This window comes from Octopus bimaculoides, chromosome 5 (genome assembly GCF_046866305.1).
Source record: "Octopus bimaculoides isolate indiv1 chromosome 5, ASM4686630v1, whole genome shotgun sequence".
Lineage (NCBI taxonomy): Eukaryota > Metazoa > Mollusca > Cephalopoda > Octopoda > Octopodidae > Octopus > Octopus bimaculoides.
Window position 1 is genome coordinate 68,390,547 of NC_142932.1, and position 12,949 is coordinate 68,403,495.

The window sequence follows — 12,949 nt, forward strand, 5'->3', positions numbered from 1 at the left end:
TATATATATCTGTATATACATATATATATATCTGTATATATATATATATATATATATATATATATATATATATATATATATATATATATATATATATCTGTATATATATATATATATATATATATATATATATATATATATATATATATATATATGTTAATTCTCTAAATGAAGTATTAACAGTAACTGCACGATAAAGTGTAGTATATTGCCACTTAAGTGTGGCTGACCCCTAGGGGTGGATGTTACTGTTGCTTTTAGCCCCAGGAGGACATCTCCTCCAGCTGGCTTATCGACACACGACTGTGTCCTGTTTGCCAAGGGAGTTATCCCTCTCACCTCGGCCAGCAGCACGAACGTATCCGGATTTCAGGGAAATAACCCTGAAATCCGGATACGTTCGTGCTGCTGGCCGAGGTGAGAGGGATAACTCCCTTGGCAAACAGGACACAGTCGTGTGTCGATAAGCCAGCTGGAGGAGATGTCCTCCTGGGGCTAAAAGCAACAGTAACATCCACCCCTAGGGGTCAGCCACACTTAAGTGGCAATATACTACACTTTATATATATATATATATATATATATATATATATATATATATCAGTATATATATATATATATATCAGTATATATATACATATATATATATATATATATATATATATATATATATATATATCAGTATATATATACATATATATAGGAGTGGCTGTGTGGTAAGTAGCTTGCTTACCAACCACATGGTTCCGGGTTCAGTCCCACTGCGTGGCACCTTGGGCAAGTGTCTTCTACTATAGCCTTGGGCCGACCAAAGCCTTGTGAGTGGATTTGGTAGACGGAAACTGGAAGAAGTCCGTCGTATATATGTATATATATGTATGTGTTTGTGTGTCTGTGTTTGTTCCTCCCCCTCCCCCCAGCATCGCTTGACAACCGATGCTGGTGTGACCCGATAGAATAAGTACTAGGCTTACAAAGAATAAGTCCTGGGGTCGATTTGATTCGACTAAAGGCGGTGCTCCAGCATGGCCGCAGTCAAATGACTGAAACAAGTAAAAGAGTAAAAGAGTAAAGAGTATATATATATATATATATCAGTATATATATACATATATATATATATATATGTATATATGTTTATATGTACATATATACATATGTATATATGTACACACACACATATATATATATATATATATATATATATATATATATATACATATATATATATATATACATATATATATATACATCATATATATATATATACATATATATATACATATACATATATATATATATATATATATATATATACATATATATATATATATATATATATGTGTATATATATATATGTACATATATATATATATATATATATACATATATATATGTATATATGTACATATATATATATATATATATATATATATATGTATATATATGTATATATGTATATATATATATATATATATATATATATATATATATGTATATATGTATATATATATATATATATGTATATAATATATATATATATATATATATATATATATATATATGTATATATGTATATATATATATATATATATATATGTATATATGTATATATATATATATATATATATATATATATATATATATATATGTATATATATATATATATGTATATATATATATATATAGATATATATATATTATACGTAAATTGTCCTGCAGGAACTTCCAGTTGTCCTCTAAGCTATATGTCCCTTTCTCTTCCTCCCCTCTATCATCAGAAGCTTCCATTAGAATGTTTCTAAATTTTTGTTGGTTAGCCGGGTCTTTGAGCTTCCATAATCTTTTCCAGTATGGTTTATGTTGGTGAGTATCTCTAGCCCTAATTCTGAAGTCACTAACTAATAGCCTATGTTGGTGTATACACTCTTCACCTGGGAAAGACTTCACATTTGTGAGCATCAGCCTGTTTCCTTGCCTGGTGAGGAGGTAATTAACCTGGCTTATATTCCCACGAGACTGATAAGTGGGATCACAACTGCCTGATGAACAGGAATGTGAAACTCTGAGTAGTAAATTTTTGTGATGTTTTTGCAGCTTTAATAATAAAGTATATATGTGTGCAAGTAGCATCATCATTATTGCTTTTTTCCATTTTTCCCATGCTTCCAGGGGTCAGTCAAGACTACTGAGGCAGATATTTCCATGCCCAGCCCTCACCTTTCTCAACAAACAGCTGAGACATATTTTCATATGTTTGCAAACAAACAACACTCATTATATGAATGGTGATGCTTTTGTTTACAATCAGCATGCATGTGTCAAGAAAAGGAAAATATGCATTCAATCATTCATCCCCTCCCTCACATACATGCTTCAGTAACTAACTACAATTAATTGACACATACTATATCTTCATTGTTGGGTTGTATATTTTCATCCAACAGCTCCACTTCTTGATCATCTAAATTCTCATCATGTGATCGTGCCAACTTCTCCCGAATTCTTCGTTCTTTAGCCTGGAAAATAAAAAGAACACTTCTTTAGTGCCAAATATGAGGAGAACAAAGTTTACTGAAATTCAGAAAAATTACAGAACCCTATTGATTTTAATTTAATCTCTGCTTATTTAATGCCAGATTTACCGTAATTAATGAGCTACACAACAGGGATGAGAATAAAATGTTGTCTACAGAAATATGACACATTTGCAAATGATTTAAATTCATAGCCTGTCATTAGGTGCTATAAGTTGAAATTCATTTCCAGATAAATATATATATATATATATATATATATATATATATACATATTAATTGTAGATTCATTTGAATCAAGGTATTCAATGCTGCCTAACTGAGAAGATCAATCCACATCTTGTGATATTTTTAACTCTTAACCAAAATTTTAATCATCTGAAGCAAATGTTATTTTCATGATATAATCAAACAATTCATCAATAAAAAATGCTTCTGAAACAGCTGTAGTCAACTTTAACCCCTTTTTGTTCTTATTTTATATATATGAAATTACTGTATATATATATACTAGCAGCTAAGCCCGGTTTCACCTGGTCTGTTTGGATGATGTGATCGTTTTCGGTTTGGCATAATCTATAACAGCGCTTCTCAACCTTATCATTTTGGGTCCCCTGTTTCGATTAAGGCCTCCAGCTGTATGAAAATTTCCTGACTCCCCCCCCCCCCCCACTTGTCAGAAACAGCTTCAGGAGTTGTGAAGAACGAATTTGTACGTAGTCTGTTTCTGAGAGCTATTCTATTGGACTTCTGTCTAATCATTAAAATATTGGGTGACCTTTCGATATGGGAACACACGACTGTCACTTACAAACCACAAGCCACATGTGTATATTTACATTTTTGAAGATGATCGTCAGTTTCCATAAAAAATTTTTGTTTTTGATATGTGGTTGGGGGGAAAGGGGATCTTTTGAAGTTGGCATGAAAGCGAAAGAGACAGAGAGAGCCCGGTTGTATGAGTGAAGTTCTTTTGAAGTTGGTGTGAGGCGGAAGAATTTATGTGCGTGTGTGCACGCGCACGTGTGTGTGTGTGTGTGTGTGTGTGTGTTTGATGGGGTGTGCGAGACAGAATGTGTGGGAGAAAGTGGTTATGTATGTATACATACGAGAGGGGAGAATTGATGTGCGTGTATGTCTGTGTGTGTGTGAGTGTGTATGTTTGATGGGGTGTGCGCAACAGAGAGAGTAATGTTGATGGTGTATGTGTATATGAGAGAGAGAGCAAGAGAGAGAGAGAAAAAAAGAAAGTGAGAGATAACTGAAATTTATCATTCAGTTTGTTTATTTATATGTATATATGTATGAATGGCTTCAGTGACACACACACACATACACGCACGCACGCAAGTTGTTTTAATTGATTTTCTCTGTAAGTATGGGGGCTAGGAAAAAAATATGCACCCATCTCCAGATGTGTGCCATTTTTCATGTGATCCACCCAGCCGTTTGGCCATGAACCTCAAGACAAGAAAGAATACAACGGTCGGCCAACTTCAATTTATATTATATATGTATATATAAAATTATTGATAAAATACAATATTATAACCTCAGCAGATAATTTGCCAATTGGTTACATACTAGAAGTTAAAATAAATCCTGGCAATCATTAGAAAAAGTTGAAAGTTATGGTATGACATGAGCTTTCCACCATACCATTCCTTTCAGACCTTTCGGATGATTGTCAAAGTTTTTCGCACCCCTTTCTATTAAACCAATTGGAAAACTGGGTGTTAAAAAGACTATAATATTGTATTCCATTAATAATAATGTACCACTCTATTAATATTAGGTAGCTATTTTTTCTAACTTGTGTTTTTTTTTTTTGGCAACCATATTCATGTGTGTGTGTGTGTGTGTGTGTGTGCGCGCACATGTGTATGTGTAAAACATCAAAAAGTCGACAGTCTATTCTGAGTTTTGCTCTTGACTGTTCACAGCTGTTCATTTGCTAACTTGATATTATAAACTTATTTATCCTCTCTACTCAGTATATTGTGTTCTGTATCAGATAATGTTTGCTATATGTAGAATACACTTGTATATATGTTACAATTCTTACATTACTAGACAGACAGGCAGATAAATATTAGGTCATCAAGAATGAAATTTGTAGAAAAGAAAAAAGTTTGCTACTGTTTTATAAATACAAGGAATAGTTTTAATCATCAAAGTATGCATCCATATTGTCAATACACTTTTGCCATTTCAGTGATAGCTTGTCCAGTCCGGAACTGTAAAAGCCTGGCAATCTAGAGTCAATAAAATTTTGGAAGGCATCGTTGGAATTAAATTTTTTTTCCTATCAAAACGCTATCTGAATTCTGGAAGAAGTGGTAGTCAGTGGGGGCAAGATCAGGTGAGTATGGTGGATGATGGAGAACTTCTAACTCCAACTCCTGTAGCTTCACCAATGTCATTTTTGCGATGTGTGATCTGGCGATGTCATGCAATAAAATAGGAGTGGATTTGTTGACTAATCTAGGCTGTTTTTTGTAAGTTTCTGCATCATTTGGTCCAGTTGGCTGCAGTATACTTCAGCCGTGATTGATGAGCCAGGTTTAATGAAATCTTAATGGATCACACCTGTGCCAGACCACCAAACACACACCATCAGCTTCCTTTGATGAATTTTGCTTTTGGACTGTATTTTTGTGGCTTGTCTTTTATCCAACCATTGTGCTGAATGTTTACGGTTGTTGTATTGGATTCATTTCTCATTACATGTTACAATTCAAATCAAAAATGATTCATTTTTGTGATGAGAAAGTAGCATTATGCAGGCTTCCAAACGTTGCTGTTTCTGATTTTCATTGAGTTCATGTGGAACCCACTTATCCAACTTTTTCACTTTACCGATTTGAACTAGGTGAGTCAATATTGCTAACACCAAAACACAACGATAATTCATGGGCACTTTGAAATGGATCTGACTGGACGGTGGTTTGCAGTTCATCATGATCCACCTTTGTTTCTGGTCAATTTGATACTGTCTGCTGTGTAATAACATTAGAATGAAATACTCCATTAGTATTCTGAGCTGTCTGTAATGCTGTGTTTCCAATAAAAAACTCATATTTCAAAACTGTATGGATTTCTGACTTATCCATCTCTAAACAAAAATAGCAAAAAGCGATTTATAAATACTTTATAAAACGCAAAATGAGTTAGACTAAAGAAATAGATGTGTCAGTTCTAACAAAAAATAAAGATTGTCAATATATAATAATGGTGCAAAACGACCTAATAGATAAGTACTCTACAGAAGTACATAGTGGCTTCATTGAAAAGCAGGACCCCTGGATGAAATAGACTATAATTCTTCAGAACTTAGTGTATGATGCATGTATACAAACTGCTATGTTGCATGGTAGTGAGACATGTGCCCTGAATGCAGAGGACATGTAAAGGCTGGAGAGGAATGTAACTAGTATGTTCCATTAAATGTGCAATGTTAGTGTACATGTGCAGCAGAGTGCTGGTGTATTGAGAGAGAAGTTAGGCATAAGAAGAATTAAACTCAGTGTGCAAGAAAGAAGAATATGCTTGTTTGGCCATGTGATGCAGATGGATGAGGACAATTGCATAAAGAAATACAGAATACTTAAAGTAGAGGAAAGTTGTGGAAGGAAGAGGGAAACCCAGGAAAATGTGGGACAAAATATTGAAGGCTGATTTCAAAATGCTGAACTTTTATGAAGGAGATGACTGAACACTGAGATAAGTGGTGCATTGCTGTACTCAAGAAGACCTGCCCACCACAACAGAATTGATGTCCTAAAACCAAGACGCCATGTAAAAAGCACTCTATACTCTCTGTAAAGTGGTTGGTGTTAGGAAGGGCATCCAGTTCCTGTCAAGCTGTCCAACCCATGCCAACGTGGAAAACGGATATATGTTGATGATGATAATTAGTGTCCTAATATTGTTGGGGAATGGGACAGTCAATTTTCAACCAATGTTTCACTCTCAGTCACAAGTGCTTTGCAAATTTTACCTAGATTTAACTCATGTTGAAGATCTCCATGCTAAATTCTGCAGCAGATTTTCTCTTAACTTTTCTTACTTAAATAGTATCAAACTCATGTTTAACTCTCAGTCAGCTATGATATAGTCATTATATCATAGCTCTACATAAGGAAATCCCCCAACTTATTTTCAGACACTGCATCAATGATATTATCAAATATTCTCTTCCTTTTACGTGTTGTTTGCAGGGAATCTAAGTAAATCGAACGACTACGTAGAAGCTCTCTTGTTGGTATAATGTATTTTTAATCTACCTATTCAACTTTAAACTTACAAAGAAAAAAACAAAATCAAGACAGTAAAAAAAAGTTATCTAAGGGAGGCAACTCTGTCTTTGTTACTTCCCTTGGCAAAATTAAGATAAATTTTAACTATTTATATTTGGATTATCTTCCATTTCATTTTCTCCATGACTTTTACTTATGTTGCTACTTGTACCATCTAACAAAAGTTTAATAAGGACATAAATTTAAAAATCAATAAGTCATATCTTGTGTTTTAATTCTTTATATTTTAGCTTAAATAATTACCATGCAGAATCGGACAAAATAACTTGCGCTTTTAATCATGGTTGATAAAATAAATACTAGTGAAGCACTGGAATCGACTGGATTGACAATATCACCTAGTGCCCACATATTGGGACTCAGTAATGAAGCGTCTTTTTTCAAAGTGATTGGTATTCTGAAATATTTAGATTAATCAACTGTTTCTGCGACCCAACTCCCACCGATACTTTTCGATAGAGTTGCCTCCCGTTAAAATCTTTCTTGAATCAAAATTGCCGCTCGCTTTTGCATCCAAGACACCACAAACACTACATTAATTCTGCTCAAAAAGTGTCCTCTTCCACTCTCAGGGGTTCACCACCTTGTATACGGGCACATCAAAGGAAAATGTAAATTGCTTCAAACCAACAAGACACCTGGCCTGACAATGTCCCTCTTATTACTCTCAAACAATGCACTTTAGAGCTAGTTCCCTATTCTCACCAAACAATTCAATCACATGTCTGTCTGTCTCTCCAGTGTGCCCCATTCCGAAGGAAGCCAACTCCTCTCACCCTGTCTATAATCGTCCTATTTCTTTCACTTCCAACATCTAAGGCATGATGGTGACAGCCTTCAATAACAATTCTCTTCATTGCCTCAAATCTCTCTCCTTCCATAATGACTTCCACCAAATCAATCTTGCTATGTCCCACGATTTCGTTCTGTGACCTTCCTCCACTCTTCATCATATGTATCAACAGCTTACATGCCAACCTATCTAAACAACTCTTACTCCTTCACAGATAAGCAACCTCCATTCTTCTCTAAATTTCCCCACCCAAAAGTTCTCCACAATCTAGAAACTTCATACTACATCCGTCCTGTATCTATAAAAGGATACCTTGAGAACATTCATCTATACAGCCATGTTCGTCTGATCTCCTTCCACAGCACAAACACACACTTAGAGCAAATATCAAGTAAACATTATTACAACTCATCAAGGCAGTGAGCTGGCAAAATCATTAGTGTGCTGGTCAAAATGCCTAGCAGCATTTCATTCACCTTTATGTTCTGAGTTCAAATTCCACCGAGATCGACTTTGCTTTGCAGAGTTGATGAAATAAATACCAGTTGGACACTGGGGTAGATGTAATAGACTTAACCATACCTCGAAATTGCTGGCCTTGTGCCAAAATTTGAAACTGTTACTACAATCCATCCCTCTCTGAACATGAGAAGCAGGTACAACTAGTACTACAAATGTCTAGCTTCACCACTACTGAAGATCTTTCCTGGTGGGTACACATCCTTTAGCCATTTTGCTTTCAGATTACTCTGTCAAATGTAATGCTTATTTATTTATATTATTTTGAATTAATTCTGCATTATAGCTTCAAGATTTCAATGATGTATATTTTGATGATGTATACTTCAGAATGACATTGTAGGGTAGGTATAAGAGGCCAAATCTGGTCGGTTTGAACATAAAACAGGTAGCATATTTGGATCGGATATGGCAGCTTTAAATGCTAAAGGGTTAACTAACAAAGACAAAATCATAATGAATAGTCTTTTTTGGGACCAGAAATACTTAATTTTAAGATATCTGTTAACTCTAGACAAAGTTCAAGTGAGTCCCATGATGGAGTATTGTTCCCACAAAAAAGGACATTGCTTTTGCTACAATATTCAGAAAGCTTAGACCAAATACAAACTAAAACTACCTGATAAAAGAAATTATTTGGTAGAATGTAAGAAATCATTGTACAAAATGATTTCCAACATTGACACAAATTATGGAATCTGATGGCATGTTGGAATAGCAGATTAAAGAATCCAATTCACATCTGAAGAGTAAACTGGACTGTTACAGTCAGTGGTGGACTCAACTACAAGGGGGGGGGGCACCCACAACTACAATGGGGGTTCACCTGCAACTACAGTACTATCATTTAATTTTTTCTTTTATTAAAAGTATTCTTTTCAAAGGCTGAAATAATTAATGCATTCTTCCAGGAGTGAATAAAAAAATTCTCAAACTTGAAGGGATGAGCCCCTTAGATACTAGCATGGGCCTCCATATATGGATACTAATGGTGCAGGGGCCCACTTGCCATCAGGCAAGCTGGAAACCTGGCCAGTCTGTCACTGGTTACAGTATTTGAACAGAGGATTTAGTAAAAAGTAACTAACCACCATGTAACAGTTTGTAGCTTTTGGTTTTAATAACTCTCTTGCCATTCATAGAATGAGACAAACGATTTTATGATTCACCTACTTTTAATAACCATTGAGATGGTTCCTTGCTGTCTAAAGGCAAATGAGACAGTTCTGTAGAGAGAAAAATAGGTGGATTTGTAGAACAGTTAGAGGACCAGGTAGAAAGCAATATATTTGTTCTGACTCTCTCCACTCCAAGTTCAAATCCCACTGAGGTCAACTTTGCCTTTTATTTCAAAGTTTACAAATAAAATACCACCCATGTAGAGGAGTTGGTTCTCTCTTCTTTATAAGGTCCATCTTTGTCACATTCAGTCCAAGAATTACGTCTTTGGATACTCAGTCATTAATGCTACCAACAGGAATTCAGTTGATCAAACCACTGAATGCTCATCATCCTTATGTCTTCACTCAACTTGTTAAAAATAGCAGCCAAACCTCCCTCAAATCATACTCCTATCATCTTAAAAATAGACGGACAAATTCGACAACAAATTCCTCAAGGTGGTACTCCAGTATGGCAGCAGTTTAATGACTGAAACAAGTAAAAGAAAAAACAAACAAAGGAAACTGAATAATATAATCTTAGATATATTTTTGATAAGACTGGAAGTTCACAACTGGACCCCCTCTGACCATAGGTCTACAAGGCAGAGGCTAACCACGACCGCGACCACCGCCACCGCCGCCACCACCACCACCACTATCAATAACAACAACAAACAGTGGTTAATTCTACAGTCGTGTACCTCACTATATACAATGTTTTATTGTACCCCACCCCTGGTTTTACAGCTAGGTGGATACAAACCATCGACTTGTCTGATGATAGATTGCACTGCATGGTCGGGTTTGAGGTGGATATATATATATATGCACACACACACACATGCATTTGCATATATACACATACATATGTTTATCTATATCTATCATCATGTTCATAGTACCAAAGTTGTGACCTCTCAATGCAGAGAAGTAGTGGCTCAAGCTGGAGAGACTACTTTACATTTGAGCTTCACACCCACTCAAGTAATGTTACTCCAGAGACTGCTTGGAGAAATCCTATTTTGGCTGCTTGTATTTGTTATTCATACTCTTTAAATCATTACCTAACGTTCATGGCCATAGGTGAGTATATGCACGAAAACCCAGATAAAGAAAGCAAGTTTGTCTTTTTACCAACCTCTCCTTTGCTTCTCATTACTCATGAACATGGCTCCCAAGATACTTAAATTTCTCCACTTCTTCAGTGATGTTTCACTGACATGCAGAATGTGCTAACCAGACATTCTTGAAAGGAACAATATACATGAATAAACATGATAAATATTTCATTTGTATATTTAAAACATAACTCATGCCATAAGTTATATAGCTAATTGTAGCCATTAAACTCAATTATCTAACTATATAGGGAAAAGCATAATACAATTGTGTCTGTTGTTTGGAAGAGAAATACCTTCAATATATTTCCATTTCTGTTGTTTTTTACTGGTTTCATTTACACCAGTTGCTACAGACTGGCCATTATTTGTAACTGTCACTTAATAATTACTTCAAATAATATGTAATTATAAAATTGTTTGTTAAATTGAATTTGTTATTAAATCACAATTAATTAACAATAGCATTGTTGTTTACAGGTTGTCACTGGTTCATTGCATTTCTCATAGAAAGAGTAACCAAGTGAGTGTCTGTAACTTGGAGCAGAACAAATATTGCAAATGACTACATTCAGTTTTCTGTCAATGTATAGTGGTTAATATATGCATGCACGCACGCACGCACGCACGCACGCACTCACTCACGCACGCACGCACACACACACACAGCTGAGGATATGACTGCCAAGTTTAAACTTTTTATTTAAGATAGCAATAAGGGATTGAGCCTAAACACATCTAATATTCTTCTTCAATTATATCAGTGGTGTGGTATAATGAATGAAGGTCGTTGGACAATAGACAGGTGGAAGAGGGACAATGGAAGGAGACTAGCAGAGACAAAAACTTAGATATATATTCTGTAGATATATATTAGATATATATTCCATTACTATTAGATATATACTCCATTACTATTTCCATTCAGCAAACTTTCATGAGAAGTCAGATTTTCTCCAGCACCAACCAAAACATTTCTTTGTCATCTCCTTCATGATATACATCTTGAAATATGTTTTTATCCTTTTGTCCCAAATGTTTTTTGGTTTCTCTCTTCCACAGAAGAGCACACACACACAATATGTGAGAGTTAGATATGTTCAGTATAGAAACATGTAATAGGGCTCAATTGAATTTGGACTTAAACTCTGAATACTTCATCCAGCACAAGGCTCATGGCACCAAGAGTGGCTGTACCAGAAATCCAGAAAGAGCCAACACAGATAAATACGATTATGTTTCACGCACACACACACACACACACAAGGTGCGAAGGGTATTTGAGGACATTTCGTTTTTAGTTCATTACACCTTCATATAATTTAATGTATCATTGTTTTTTCAGATAACCCTTGCAAGATATCATGCTAACTCAAGAAATGAAAAGACATGAAGTCATAGTTGCTATACATGCAAACCAGTGATTTAGAAATTAGCAACTTTCTAAATATTGCAAGATCATTTGTACACAAAGTTCAGTTGGAATTGGAGGCATGTGATGGTAATGTTTCACCTGTATCAAACAGAAAATACATTCACAACACTCAGACACTAAAAGGACACCGGAATTTATACAACATGTTCAAAACATTATCGATGAAAACCTCAGAAAATCAATGAGGTCCATTGCTAACGAACTTCAGGTGTCAGAGTAGACTATCAGAACTGTGGTACACTGTGACATTCAATACAAGTCCTATGTAATGAGGAAAGGCCAATTTGTGTCTGCAAAGACACAGGAAAACTGTCTCATTTGTTCAAAATGGTTACTTAACAAAGTGAAATACCCTCATGAACAAGGCATGCTTTGGTTTTTCACTGATGAAAAAAACTTTGACCAGGATCAAAAAGTCTAACAGAAGAAATGAAAGGTGGTTATGTGCAGATCCTTCTGAAGCACCCTGAGTAATGCACACGAAATTTCCAGCAACTGTGATGGTTTTAGGAGTGGTGAGTAGCGAAGGTCATGTGCTGCCTCCCCATTTTTTTCTACGGGGTCTTAGAATTAATGCTGCTGGATACATTGAGGTACTGGAAACTGTTATCAAGCCCTGGATTGATGAAGTATACAATAGAAGGCCATATGTGTCTCAACAAGGCTCAGTACCTCACAAAGCCCTAGTCACCCAAGAATGGTTGTCGGGCAATCTTTACAATTATGTAACACCCAATATGTGGCCTCCAAACTTGCCAGATTTGAACCACATGGACTACTACGTGTGGAGTGCTGTTGAAAGGGAAACTAAACGCCATCTTCATAATACCATAGCTTCACTGAAGGCCGCCATTGTCCAGGTGATGTCCGAAATGAATAAGGACCATATCGTGTAAGCATGCCAGTGGTGTTGGTCCCACATTGAAGGCAGTTCCATAGAATAATTTGCTTTAAAAATCATTATCAAGACTAATTGCACAAATGTCTATTCAAATACATATTTATCTATGCTGAAATATAGTTGTTTTATTGTATACTAAAACTGTCATAAAATACCCCTTGCAC